A 14,917-nucleotide genomic window follows, 5' to 3' on the forward strand; every position below is an offset into this window, starting at 1 on the left:
AGAGTGTAGGGTATAGAGTGTAGGGTATAGAGTGTATGGTATAGAGTGTAGGGTATAGAGTGTAGAGTATAGAGTGTAGGGTATAGAGTGTAGAGTGTAGGGTATAGAGTGTAGAGTGTAGGGGATAGAGTTTAGGGTATAGAGTGTAGGGTATAGAGTGTAGGGTATAGAGTGTAGAGTGTAGGGATTCGAGTGTAGAGTATAGAGTGTAGTGTGTAGGGTATAGAGTGTAGGGTATAGAGTGTAGGGTATAGAGTGTATGGAATAGAGTGTAGAGTGTAGAGTGTAGGGTATAAAGTGTAGGGTATAGAGTGTAGGGTATAGAGTGTAGATTGTAGGGTATAGAGTGTAGGGTATAGAGTGTAGGGTATAGAGTGTAGAGTATAGAGTGTAGAGTGTAGGGTATAGAGTGTAGGGTATAGAGTGTAGGGTATAGAGTGTAGGATATAGAGTGTAGGGTTTAGAGTGTAGAGTGTAGGGTATAGAGTGAAGGGTATAGAGTGTAGGGTGTAGAGTGTAGGGTATAGAGTGTATGGCATAGAGTGTAGGGTATAGAGTGTAGGGTATAGAGTGTAGGGTATAGAGTGTAGAGTGTAGGGTATAGAGTGTAGAGTGTAGGGTATAGAGTGTAGGGTATAGAGTGTAGGGTATAGAGTATAGAGTGTAGGGTATAGAGTGTATGGAATAGAGTGTAGGGTATAAAGTGTAGGGTATAGAGTGTAGGGTATAGAGTGTAGATTGTAGGGTATAGAGTGTAGGGTATAGAGTGTAGGGTATAGAGTGTAGGGTATGGAGTGTATGGTATAGAGTGTAGAGTATAGAGTGTAGAGTGTAGGGTATAGAGTGTAGGGTATAGAGTGTAGGGTTTAGAGTGTAGAGTGTAGGGTATAGAGTGAAGGGTATAGAGTGTAGGTTATAGAGTGAAGAGTGTAGGGTATAGAGTGTATGGCATAGAGTGTAGGGTATAGAGTGTAGGGTATAGAATGTAGGGTATAGAGTGTAGAGTGTAGGGTATAGAGTGTAGGGTATAGAGTGTAGGGTATAGAGTGTAGGGTATAGAGTGTAGAGTGTAGGGTATAGAGTGTAGAGTGTAGGGTATAGAGTGTAGGGTATAGAGGGTAGGGTATAGAGTGTATGGAATAGAGTGTAGAGTGTAGGGTATAATGTGTAGGGTATAGAGTGTATGGTATAGAGTGTAGGGTATAGAGTGTATGGTATAGAGTGTAGGGTATAGAGTGTAGAGTGTAGGGTATAGAGTGTAGGGTATAGAGTATAGAGTGTAGGGTATAGAGTGTAGGGTATAGAGTGTAGAGTGTATGGATTCGAGTGTAGGGTATAGAGTGTAGAGTGTAGGGTATAGAGTGTAGGGTGTAGAGTATAGAGAGTAGGGTATAGAGTGTAGGGTATAGAGTGTAGGGTATAGAGTGTAGAGTGTAGGGTATAGAGTGTAGGGTATAGAGTGTATGGTATACAGTGTAGAGTGTAGAGTGTAGGGTATAGAGTGTATAGTGTAGGGTATAGAGTGTAGGGTCTAGAGAGTAGGGTATAGAGTGTATTGTATAGAGTGTAGGGTATAGAGTGCAGAGTGTAGGTTATAGAGTGTAGGGTATAAAGTGTAGGGTGTAGGTACAGAGTGTAGGGTATAGAGTGTAGGGTATAGAGTGTAGGGTATAGAGTGTAGAGTGTAGAGTGTAGGGTATAGAGTGTAGGGAATAGAGTGTAGGGTATAGAGTGTAGAGTATAGGGTATAGAGTGTAGGGTATAGAGTGTAAAGTGTAGAGTGTAGGGTATAAAGTGTAGACTGTAGGGTATAGAGTGTAGGGCATAGAGCGTAGGGTGTAGGGTATAGAGTGTAGGGTATAGAGTGTAGGGTGTAGAGTGTATGGTATAGAGTGTATGGTATAGAGTGTAGGGTGTAGAGTGTAGGGTGTAGAGTGTAGGGTATAGAGTGTAGGGTATAGAGTGTAGAGTATAGAGTGTAGGGTATAGAGTGTAGAGTGTAGAGTGTAGGGTATAGAGTGTAGGGTATAGAGTGTAGGGTATAGAGTGTAGAGTGTAGGGTATAGAGTGTAGGGTATAGAGTGTAAAGTGTAGAGTGTAGGGTATAGAGTGTAGAGTGTAGGGTATAGAGTGTAGGGTATAGAGTGTATGGAATAGAGTGTAGGGTATAGAGTGTAGACTGTAGGGTATAGAGTGTAGGGTATAGAGCGTAGGGTGTAGGGTATAGAGTGTAGGGTGTAAAGTGTAGGGTATAGAGTGTAGAGTGTAGGGATTAGAGTGTAGGGTATAGAGTGTAGGGTATAGAGTGTATGGTATAGAGTGTACGGTGTAGAGTGTAGGGTATAGAGTGTAGGGTATAGAGTGTAGAGTGTAGGGTACAGAGTGTAGGGTATAGAGTGTAGGGTATGGAGTGTAGAGTGTAGGATATAGAGTGTATGGTATAGAGTGTAGGGTATAGAGCGTAGAGTGTAGGGTATAGAGTGTAGGGTATAGAGTGTAGGGTATAGAGTGAATGGTATATAGTGTATGGTATAGAGTGTAGAGTGTAGGGTATAGAGAGTAGAGTGTAGGGTATAGATTGTAGGGTATAGAGTGTAGAGTGTACGGTATAGAGTGTATAGTATAGAGTGTAGAGTGTAGGGTATACAGTGTATAGTGTAGGGTATAGAGTGTAGGGTATAGAGTGTAGGGTATAGAGTGTATGGTATGGAGTGTAGGGAATAGAATGTAGAGTGTAGGGTATAGAGTGTATGGTATAGAGTGTAGGGTATAGAGTGTAGAGTGTAGGGTATAGAGTGTAGGGTATAGAGTGTAGGGTATAGAGCAGACCTGGGCAAGATGCGGCCCGCGGGCCGCATCCGGCCCGCCTGACGGTTGTAAGCGGCCCGCCGCCCGAGGCACCGCTCGGCTCCCCTTCCCTTGCCGCCCGCCGCCCCTGGCACTGCTCGGCTCCCCTTTCCTTGCAGCCACGCCTGCGCCTGTGCGCCCTGCATTCAAACTCCTGTCCGCTGAGAGGCGCTGACCGCCGCTGGCACTTCCGCATCAGGGAAGCGCCAGCAGCAGGTGACGTCCCTCAGCGTGACACATGCTGCTGCTCTGCTCCGGACGCCGGTGTTCTGTGTGGCACTGCAGCGCTGTACTGAGGTCACTTGTGGAGTCGGACGGTGCCGGTGGTCGGTGGTAAGGTCTCTGGGTTATCTGCTCCTCAGTACTTGCGCACTGGGTCATCTGCTCCGCTGTACTTGGGCTCTGGGTTATCTGCTCCTCAGTACTTGTGCTCTGAGTTATCTGCTCCTCTGTACTTGTGCTCTGGGTTATCTGCTCCTCTGTACTTGTGCTCTGGGTTATCTGCTCCTCAGTACTTGTGCTCTGGGTTATTATCTGCTCCTCAGTACTTGTGCTCTGGGTTATTATCTGCTCCTCAGTACTTGTGCTCTGGGTTATCTGCTCCTCTGTACTTGTGCTCTGGGTTATCTGCTCCTCAGTACTTGTGCTCTGGGTTATTATCTGCTCCTCAGTACTTGTGCTCTGGGTTATCTGCTCCTCAGTACTTGTGCTCTGAGTTATCTGCTCCTCTGTACTTGTGCTCTGGGTTATCTGCTCCTCTGTACTTGTGCTCTGGGTTATCTGCTCCTCAGTACTTGTGCTCTGGGTTATTATCTGCTCCTCAGTACTTGTGCTCTGGGTTATTATCTGCTCCTCAGTACTTGTGCTCTGGGTTATCTGCTCCTCTGTACTTGTGCTCTGGGTTATCTGCTCCTCAGTACTTGTGCTCTGGGTTATTATCTGCTCCTCAGTACTTGTGCTCTGGGTTATCTGCTCCTCAGTACTTGTGCTCTGAGTTATCTGCTCCTCTGTACTTGTGCTCTGGGTTATCTGCTCCTCTGTACTTGTGCTCTGGGTTATCTGCTCCTCAGTACTTGTGCTCTGGGTTATTATCTGCTCCTCAGTACTTGTGCTCTGGGTTATTATCTGCTCCTCAGTACTTGTGCTCTGGGTTATCTGCTCCTCTGTACTTGTGCTCTGGGTTATCTGCTCCTCAGTACTTGTGCTCTGGGTTATTATCTGCTCCTCAGTACTTGTGCTCTGGGTTATTATCTGCTCCTCAGTACTTGTGCTCTGAGTTATCTGCTCCTCTGTACTTGTGCTCTGGGTTATCTGCTCCTCTGTACTTGTGCTCTGGGTTATCTGCTCCTCAGTACTTGTGCTCTGGGTTATTATCTGCTCCTCAGTACTTGTGCTCTGGGTTATTATCTGCTCCTCAGTACTTGTGCTCTGGGTTATTATCTGCTCCTCTGTACTTGTGCACTGGGTTATTATCTGCTCAGTACTTGTGCTCTGGGTTATTATCTGCTCCTCAGTACTTGTGCACTAGGTTATTATCTGCTCCTCTGTACTTGTGCTCTGGGTTATTATCTGCTCCTCAGTACTTGTGCTCTGGGTTATTATCTGCTCCTCAGTACTTGTGCACTGGGTTATTATCTACTCCTCTGTACTTGTGCTCTGGGTTATCTGCTCCTCTGTACTTGTGCTCTGGGTTATTATCTGCTCCTCAGTACTTGTGCTCTGGGTTATTATCTGCTCCTCAGTACTTGTGCTCTGGGTTATTATCTGCTCCTCTGTACTTGTGCACTGGGTTATTATCTGCTCAGTACTTGTGCTCTGGGTTATTATCTGCTCCTCAGTACTTGTGCACTGGGTTATTATCTGCTCCTCTGTACTTGTGCTCTGGGTTATTATCTGCTCCTCAGTACTTGTGCTCTGGGTTATTATCTGCTCCTCAGTACTTGTGCACTGGGTTATTATCTGCTCCTCTGTACTTGTGCTCTGGGTTATTATCTGCTCCTCAGTACTTGTGCTCTGGGTTATTATCTGCTCCTCAGTACTTGTGCACTGGGTTATTATCTGCTCCTCTGTACTTGTGCTCTGGGTTATCTGCTCCTCTGTACTTGTGCTCTGGGTTATTATCTGCTCCTCTATACTTGTGCACTGGGTTATTATCTGCACTAATGAAATCTGGACATTATGGGGGCACTAATGAAATCTGGACATTATGGGGGCACTAATGAAATCTGGACATTATGGGGCCTGGACAATCTCTGCATTGTTTAACATACTGTTTGTTCATGAAAATATAGCATATGTATACTACAGTATTGGGTAAAAATTAGTTAATTATATTAGTCCGGCCCTCTTAAACCAACCAAATTTCTCATGCGGCCCCATGGCAAAATTAATTGCCCACCCCTGGTATAGAGTGTAGGCTATATAGTGTAGAGTGTAGGGTATAGAGTGTATGGTATAGAGTGTAGAGTGTAGGTTATACAGTGTATAGTGTAGGGTATAGAGTGTAGGGTATAGAGTGAAGGGTATAGAGTGTATGGTATAGAGTGTATGGTATAGAGGGTAGGGTATAGAGGGAATGGTATAGAGTGTAGGGTATAGAGTGTAGAGTGTAGGGTATAGAGTGTAGGGTGTAGGGTATACAGTGTATTGTATAAAGTGTAGGGTATAGAGTGTAGGGAATAGAGTGAAGGGTATAGAGTGTAGGGTATAGAGTGTAGAGTGTAGGGTTTAGAGTGTAGGGTATAGAGTGTAGGGTATAGAGTATAGAGTGTAGGGTATAGAGTGTAGGGTATAGATTGTAGAGTGTAGGGTATAGAGTGTAGGGTATAGAGTGTAGAGTGTAGGGTATAGAGTGTATGGTATAGAGTGTAGGGTATAGAGTGTAGGGTATAGGGTATAGAGTGTAGGGTATAGAGTGTAGGGTATAGAGTGTAGGGTATAGAGTGTAGAGTGTAGGGTATAGAGTGTAGGGTACAGTGTGTAGAGTGTAGGGTATAGAGTGTAGGGTATAGAGTGTAGGGTATAGATTGTAGGGTATAGAGTGTAGAGTGTACGGTATAGAGTGTAGGGTACATGTTACTATATGTTACTACTATATGTAGTAACTGTTACTATATGTTACTACTATATGTAACTATATGTTACTACTATATGTAGTATATGTTACTATGTTACTATGTATAGAGTGTAGGGTATAGAGTGTAGGGTATAGAGTGTAGAGTGTAGGGAATAGAGTGTAGAGTGTAGGGTATAGAGTGTAGGAAATGGAGTGTAGGGTACAGTGTGTAGAGTGTAGGGTATAGAGTGTAGGGTATAGAGTGTAGGGTATAGATTGTAGGGTATAGAGTGTAGAGTGTACGGTATAGAGTGTAGGGTATAGAGTGTATGGTATAGAGTGTAGAGTGTAGGGTATAGAGTGTATAGTGTAGGGTATAGAGTGCAGGGTATAGCGTGTAGGGTATAGAGTGTATGGTATGGAGTGTAGGGATTATAGTGTAGAGTGTAGGGTATAGAGTGTAGATTGTAGGGTGTAGAGTGTAGAGTGTAGGGTGTAGAGTGTAGAGTGTAGGGTATAGAGTGTAAGGTAGAGAGTGTAAGGTATAGAGTGTATGTTATAGAGTGTAGGGTATAGAGTGTAGAGTGTAGGGTATAGAGTGTAGGGTATAGAGTGTATGGTATAGAGTGTAGGGTATAGAGTGTAGAGTGTAGGGTATAGAGTGTAGGGTATAGAGTGTAGGGTATAGAGTGTAGGGTATAGAGTGTATGGTATAGAGTGTAGGGTATAGAGTGTAGAGTGTAGGGTATAGAGTGTATAGTGTAGGGTATAGAGTGCAGGGTATAAAGTGTAGGGTATAGAGTGTAGGGTATAGAGTGTAGATTGTAGGGATTCGAGTGTAGGGTATAGAGTATAGAGTGTAGCGTATAGAGTGTAGGGTGTAGAGTGTAGGGTATAGACTGTAGAGTGTAGGGTATAGAGTGTAGGGTATAGAGTGTAGGGAATAGAGTGTAGAGTGTAGGGTATAAAGTGTAGGGTATAGAGTGTATGGTATAGAGTGTAGGGTATAGAGTGTAGGGTATAGAGTGTAGGGTATACAGTGTAGGGTATAGAGTGTATTGTGTAGGGTATAGAGTGTAGGGTGTAGGGTATAGAGTGTAGGGTATAGAGTGTAGGGTATAGAGTTTAGGGTATAGAGTGTAGATTGTAGGGTGTAGAGTGTAGAGTGTAGGGTGTAGAGTGTAGAGTGTAGAGTGTAAGGTATAGAGTGTAAGGTAGAGAGTGTAGGGTATAGAGTGTATGTTATAGAGTGTAGGGTATAGAGTGTAGAGTGTAGGGTATAGAGTGTAGGGTATAGAGTGTATGGTATAGAGTGTAGGGTATAGAGTGTAGAGTGTAGGGTATAGAGTGTAGGGTATAGAGTGTACGGTAAAGAGTGTACGGTATAGAGTGTAGAGTGTAGGGTATAGAGTGTAGGGTATAGAGTTTATGTTATAGAGTGTAGGGTATAGAGTGTAGAGTGTAGGGTAAAGAGTGTAGAGTGTAGGGTTTAGAGTGTAAGGTAGAGAGTGTAGGGTGTAGGGAATGGAGTGTAGGGTATAGAGTGTACGGTATAGAGTGTATGGTATAGAGTGTAGGGTATAGAGTGTAGGGTATAGAGTGTAGGGTATAGAGTGTATGGTATAGAGTGTAAGGTATAGAGTGTAGGGTATAGAGTGTAGAGTGTAGGGTATAGAGTGTATGGTATAGAGTGTAGGGTATAGAGTGTAGGGTATAGAGTGTAGGGTATAGAGTGTAGAGTGTAGGGTATAGAGTGTAGGGTATAGAGTGTCAGGTATAGAGTGTAGAGTGTAGGGTATAGAGTGTATGGTATAGAGTGTAGGGTGTAGAGTGTATGGTTTAGAGTGTAGGGTATAGAGCGTAGAGTGTAGGGTATAGAGTGTAGGGTATAGAGTGTAGGGTATAGAGTGTATGGTATAGAGTGTAGGGTATAGAGTGTAGGGTATAGAGTGTAGAGTGTAGGGTATAGAGTGTATGGTATAGAGTGTAGGGTATAGAGTGTAGGGTATACAGTGTAGGTTATAGAGTGTAGAGTGTAGGGTATAGAGTGTAGGGTATAGAGTGTCAGGTATAGAGTGTAGAGTGTAGGGTATAGAGTGTATGGTATAGAGTGTAGGGTGTAGAGTGTATGGTTTAGAGTGTAGGGTATAGAGCGTAGAGTGTAGGGTATAGAGTGTAGGGTGTAGAGTGTATGGTATAGAGTGTAGGGTATAGAGTGTAGAGTGTAGGGTATAGAGTGTAGAGTATAGAGTGTAGAATATAGAGTGTAGAGTGTAGGGTATAGAGTGTATGTTATAGAGTGTAGGGTATAGAGTGTATGTTATAGAGTGTAGGGTATAGAGTGTAGAGTGTAGGGTATAGAGTGTAGAGTGTAGGGTATAGAGTGTAGGGTATAGAGTGTAGGGTATAGAGTGAAGGGTATAGAGTGTAGGGTATAGAGTGTAGGGTATAGAGTATAGAGTGTAGAGTATAGAGTGTAGGGTTTAGAGTGTAGGGTTTAGAGTGTAGAGTGTAGGGTATAGAGTGTAGGGTATAGAGTGTAGAGTGTAGGGTATAGAGTGTATGGTATAGAGTGTAGGGTATAGAGTGTAGAGTGTAGGGTATAGAGTGTAACATAGTAACATAGTAACATAGTAACATAGTTAGTAAGGCCGAAAAAAGACATTTGTCCATCCAGTTCAGCTTATATTCCATCATAATAAATACCCAGATCTACGTCCTTCTACAGAACCTAATAATTGTATGATACAATATTGTTCTGCTCCAGGAAGACATCCAGGCCTCTCTTGAACCCCTCGACTGAGTTCGCCATCACCACCTCCTCAGGCAAGCAATTCCAGATTCTCACTGCCCTAACAGTAAAGAATCCTCTTCTATGTTGGTGGAAAAACCTTCTCTCCTCCAGACGCAAAGAATGCCCCCTTGTGCCCGTCACCTTCCTTGGTATAAACAGATCCTCAGCGAGATATTTGTATTGTCCCCTTATATACTTATACATGGTTATTAGATCGCCCCTCAGTCGTCTTTTTTCTAGACTAAATAATCCTAATTTCGCTAATCTATCTGGGTATTGTAGTTCTCCCATCCCCTTTATTAATTTTGTTGCCCTCCTTTGTACTCTCTCTAGTTCCATTATATCCTTCCTGAGCACCGGTGCCCAAAACTGGACACAGTACTCCATGTGCGGTCTAACTAGGGATTTGTACAGAGGCAGTATAATGCTCTCATCATGTGTATCCAGACCTCTTTTAATGCACCCCATGATCCTGTTTGCCTTGGCAGCTGCTGCCTGGCACTGGCTGCTCCAGGTAAGTTTATCATTAACTAGGATCCCCACATTAACTAGGATCCCCACTACTCTATACCCTACACTAGGAGTGTAGGGTATAGAGTGTAGGGTATAGAGTGTAGAGTGTAGGGTATAGAGTGAAGAGTGTAGGGTATAGAGTGTAGGGTATAGAGTGTAGGGTATAGAGTGTAGAGTGTAGGGTATAGAGTGTAGGGTATAGAGTGTATGGTATAGAGTGTAGGGTATAGAGTGTAGGGTATAGAGTGTAGGGTATACAGTGTAGGGTATAGAGTGTATTGTGTAGGGTATAGAGTGTAGGGTGTAGGGTATAGAGTGTAGGGTATAGAGTGTAGGGTATAGAGTTTAGGGTATAGAGTGTAGATTGTAGGGTGTAGAGTGTAGAGTGTAGGGTGTAGAGTGTAGAGTGTAGAGTGTAAGGTATAGAGTGTAAGGTAGAGAGTGTAGGGTATAGAGTGTATGTTATAGAGTGTAGGGTATAGAGTGTAGAGTGTAGGGTATAGAGTGTAGGGTATAGAGTGTATGGTATAGAGTGTAGGGTATAGAGTGTAGAGTGTAGGGTATAGAGTGTAGGGTATAGAGTGTACGGTAAAGAGTGTACGGTATAGAGTGTAGAGTGTAGGGTATAGAGTGTAGGGTATAGAGTTTATGTTATAGAGTGTAGGGTATAGAGTGTAGAGTGTAGGGTAAAGAGTGTAGAGTGTAGGGTTTAGAGTGTAAGGTAGAGAGTGTAGGGTGTAGGGAATGGAGTGTAGGGTATAGAGTGTACGGTATAGAGTGTATGGTATAGAGTGTAGGGTATAGAGTGTAGGGTATAGAGTGTAGGGTATAGAGTGTATGGTATAGAGTGTAAGGTATAGAGTGTAGGGTATAGAGTGTAGAGTGTAGGGTATAGAGTGTATGGTATAGAGTGTAGGGTATAGAGTGTAGGGTATAGAGTGTAGGGTATAGAGTGTAGAGTGTAGGGTATAGAGTGTAGGGTATAGAGTGTCAGGTATAGAGTGTAGAGTGTAGGGTATAGAGTGTATGGTATAGAGTGTAGGGTGTAGAGTGTATGGTTTAGAGTGTAGGGTATAGAGCGTAGAGTGTAGGGTATAGAGTGTAGGGTATAGAGTGTAGGGTATAGAGTGTATGGTATAGAGTGTAGGGTATAGAGTGTAGGGTATAGAGTGTAGAGTGTAGGGTATAGAGTGTATGGTATAGAGTGTAGGGTATAGAGTGTAGGGTATACAGTGTAGGTTATAGAGTGTAGAGTGTAGGGTATAGAGTGTAGGGTATAGAGTGTCAGGTATAGAGTGTAGAGTGTAGGGTATAGAGTGTATGGTATAGAGTGTAGGGTGTAGAGTGTATGGTTTAGAGTGTAGGGTATAGAGCGTAGAGTGTAGGGTATAGAGTGTAGGGTGTAGAGTGTATGGTATAGAGTGTAGGGTATAGAGTGTAGAGTGTAGGGTATAGAGTGTAGAGTATAGAGTGTAGAATATAGAGTGTAGAGTGTAGGGTATAGAGTGTATGTTATAGAGTGTAGGGTATAGAGTGTATGTTATAGAGTGTAGGGTATAGAGTGTAGAGTGTAGGGTATAGAGTGTAGAGTGTAGGGTATAGAGTGTAGGGTATAGAGTGTAGGGTATAGAGTGAAGGGTATAGAGTGTAGGGTATAGAGTGTAGGGTATAGAGTATAGAGTATAGAGTATAGAGTGTAGGGTTTAGAGTGTAGGGTTTAGAGTGTAGAGTGTAGGGTATAGAGTGTAGGGTATAGAGTGTAGAGTGTAGGGTATAGAGTGTATGGTATAGAGTGTAGGGTATAGAGTGTAGAGTGTAGGGTATAGAGTGTAACATAGTAACATAGTAACATAGTAACATAGTTAGTAAGGCCGAAAAAAGACATTTGTCCATCCAGTTCAGCTTATATTCCATCATAATAAATACCCAGATCTACGTCCTTCTACAGAACCTAATAATTGTATGATACAATATTGTTCTGCTCCAGGAAGACATCCAGGCCTCTCTTGAACCCCTCGACTGAGTTCGCCATCACCACCTCCTCAGGCAAGCAATTCCAGATTCTCACTGCCCTAACAGTAAAGAATCCTCTTCTATGTTGGTGGAAAAACCTTCTCTCCTCCAGACGCAAAGAATGCCCCCTTGTGCCCGTCACCTTCCTTGGTATAAACAGATCCTCAGCGAGATATTTGTATTGTCCCCTTATATACTTATACATGGTTATTAGATCGCCCCTCAGTCGTCTTTTTTCTAGACTAAATAATCCTAATTTCGCTAATCTATCTGGGTATTGTAGTTCTCCCATCCCCTTTATTAATTTTGTTGCCCTCCTTTGTACTCTCTCTAGTTCCATTATATCCTTCCTGAGCACCGGTGCCCAAAACTGGACACAGTACTCCATGTGCGGTCTAACTAGGGATTTGTACAGAGGCAGTATAATGCTCTCATCATGTGTATCCAGACCTCTTTTAATGCACCCCATGATCCTGTTTGCCTTGGCAGCTGCTGCCTGGCACTGGCTGCTCCAGGTAAGTTTATCATTAACTAGGATCCCCACATTAACTAGGATCCCCACTACTCTATACCCTACACTAGGAGTGTAGGGTATAGAGTGTAGGGTATAGAGTGTAGAGTGTAGGGTATAGAGTGAAGAGTGTAGGGTATAGAGTGTAGGGTATAGAGTGTAGGGTATAGAGTGTAGAGTGTAGGGTATAGAGTGTAGGGTATAGAGTGTAGGGTATAGAGTGTAGAGTGTAGGGATTCGAGTGTAGGGTATAGAATGTAGTGTGTAGGGTATAGAGTGTAGAGTATAGAGTGTAGGGTATAGAGTGTAGGGTCTAGAGGTTAGGGTATAGAGTGTATGGAATAAAGTTTAGAGTGTAGAGTTTAGGGTATAAAGTGTAGGGTATAGAGTGTAGGGTATAGAGTGTAGGGCATAGAGTGTAGAGTGTAGGGTATAGAGTGTAGGGTATAGAGTATAGAGTGTAGGGTATAGAGTGTAGGGTATAGAGTGTAGAGTGTATGAATTCGAGTGTAGGGTATAGAGTGTAGGGTATAGAGTGTAGAGTATAGAGAGTAGGGTATAGAGTGTAGGGTATAGAGTGTAGAGTGTAGGGTATAGAGTGCAGGGTATAGAGTGTAGGGTATAGAGTGTATGGAATAGAGTTTAGAGTGTAGATTAGCTTAGTTTATTTATTAGTTTAGATTAGCGAAATTAGGATTATTTAGTCCAGAAAAAAGACGACTGAGGGGCGATCTAATAACCATGTATAAGTATATAAGGGGACAATACAAATATCTCGCTGAGGATCTGTTTATACCAAGGAAGGTGACGGGCACAAGGGGGCATTCTTTGCGTCTGGAGGAGAGAAGGTTTTTCCACCAACATAGAAGAGGATTCTTTACTGTTAGGGCAGTGAGAATATGGAATTGCTTGCCTGAAGAGGTGGTGATGGCGAACTCAGTCGAGGGGTTCAAGAGAGGCCTGGATGTCTTCCTGGAGCAGAACAATATTGTATCATACAATTATTAGGTTCTGTAGAAGGACGTAGATCTGGGTATTTATTATGATGGAATATAGGCTGAACTGGATGGACAAATGTCTTTTTTCGGCCTTACTAACTATGTTACTATGTTACTATGTTACTATGTAGGTTATAAAGTGTAGGGTATAGAGTGTAGGGTATAGAGTGTATGGTATAGAGTGTAGGGTATAAAGTGTAGAGTGTAGGGTATAGAGTGTAGGGTGTAGGGTATAGAGTGTAGGGTATAGAGTGTAGGGTATAGAGTTTATGTTATAGAGTGTAGGGTATAGAGTGTAGATTGTAGGGTATAGAGTGTAGGGTATAGAGTGTAGGGTATAGAGTGTATGGTATAGATTGTAGGGTATAGAGTGTAGAGTATAGAGTGTAGGGTATAGAGTGTAGAGTGTAGGGTATAGAGTGTAGAGTGTAGGGTATAGAGTGTAGAGTGTAGGGGATAGAGTGTAGGGTATAGAGTGTAGGGTATAGAGTGTAGGGTATAGAGTGTAGGGATTCGAGTGTAGGGTATAGAGTGTAGTGTGTAGGTTATAGAGTGTAGGGTACAGAGTATAGAGTGTAGGGTATAGAGTGTAGGGTATAGAGGGTAGGGTATAGAGTGTATGGAATAGAGTGTAGAGTGTAGAGTGTAGGGTTTAGAGTGTAAGGTAGAGAGTGTAGGGTGTAGAGTGTAGGGTATAGAGTGTAGGGTATAGAGTGTAGGGTATAGAGTGTAGGGTATAGAGTGTATGGTATAGAGTGTAAGGTATAGAGTGTAAGGTATAGAGTGTAGAGTGTAGGGTATAGAGTGTATGGTATAGAGTGTAGGGTATAGAGTGTAGGGTATAGAGTGTAGGGTATAGAGTGTAGGGTATACAGTGTAGAGTGTAGGGTATAGAGTGTACAGTATAGAGTGTAGGGTATAGAGTGTCAGGTATAGAGTGTAGAGTGTAGGGTATAGAGTGTAGGGTGTAGAGTGTAGGGTATAGAGTGTAGGGTGTAGAGTGTAGGGTATAGAGTGTAGGGTATAGAGTGTAGGGTATAGAGTGTAGGGTATAGAGTGTATGGTATAGAGTGTAGGGTATAGAGTGTAGGGTATAGAGTGTAGAGTGTAGGGTATAGAGTGTATGGTATAGAGTGTAGGGTATAGAGTGTAGGGTATAGAGTGTATGGTATAGAGTGTAGGGTATAAAGTGTAGAGTGTAGGGTATAGAGTGTAGGGTATAGAGTGTAGGGTATGGAGTGTCAGGTATAGAGTGTAGAGTGTAGGGTATAGAGTGTATGGTATAGAGTGTAGGGTGTAGAGTGTAGGGTATAGAGTGTAGGGTATAGAGTGTAGGGTATAGAGTGTAGGGTCTAGAGTGTATGGTATAGAGTGTAGAGTGTAGGGTATAGAGTGTATGGTATAGAGTGTAGGGTACAGAGTGTAGGGTATAGAGTGTAGAGTGTAGGGTATAGAGTGTAGGGTATAGAGTGTAAGGTATAGAGTGTAGAGTGTAGGTATAGAATGTATGGTATAGAGTGTAGGGTGTAGAGTGTATGGTTTAGAGTGTAGGGTATAGAGCGTAGAGTGTAGGGTATAGAGTGTAGGGTGTAGAGTGTATGGTATAGAGTGTAGGGTATAGAGTGTAGAGTGTAGGGTATAGAGTGTATGTCATAGAGTGTAGGGTATAGAGTGTAGAGTGTAGGGTATAGAGTGTAGAATGTAGGGTATAGAGTGTATGGTATAGAGTGTAGGGTATAGAGTGAAGGGTATAGAGTGTAGGGTATAGAGTGTAGGGTATAGAGTATAGAGTGTAGATTATAGAGTGTAGGGTATAGAGTGTAGGGTTTAGAGTGTAGAGTGTAGGGTATAGAGTGTAGGGTATAGAGTGTAGAGTGTAGGGTATAGAGTGTATGGTATAGAGTGTAGGGTATAGAGTGTAGAGTGTAGGGTATAGAGTGTATGGTATAGAGTGTAGGGTATAGAGTGTAGAGTGTAGGGTATAGAGTGTAGGGTATACAGTGTAGGGTATAGAGTGTAGAGTGTAGGGTATAGAGTGTAGGGTATAGAGTGTAGGGTATAGAGTGTAGAGTGTAGGGATTCGAGTGTAGGGTATAGAATGTAGTGTGTAGGGTATAGAGTGTAGAGTATAGAGTGTAGGGTATAGAGTGTAGGGTCTAGAGGGTAGTGTATAGAGTGTATGGAAT

This window comes from Ranitomeya imitator, chromosome 10 (genome assembly GCF_032444005.1).
Source record: "Ranitomeya imitator isolate aRanImi1 chromosome 10, aRanImi1.pri, whole genome shotgun sequence".
Lineage (NCBI taxonomy): Eukaryota > Metazoa > Chordata > Amphibia > Anura > Dendrobatidae > Ranitomeya > Ranitomeya imitator.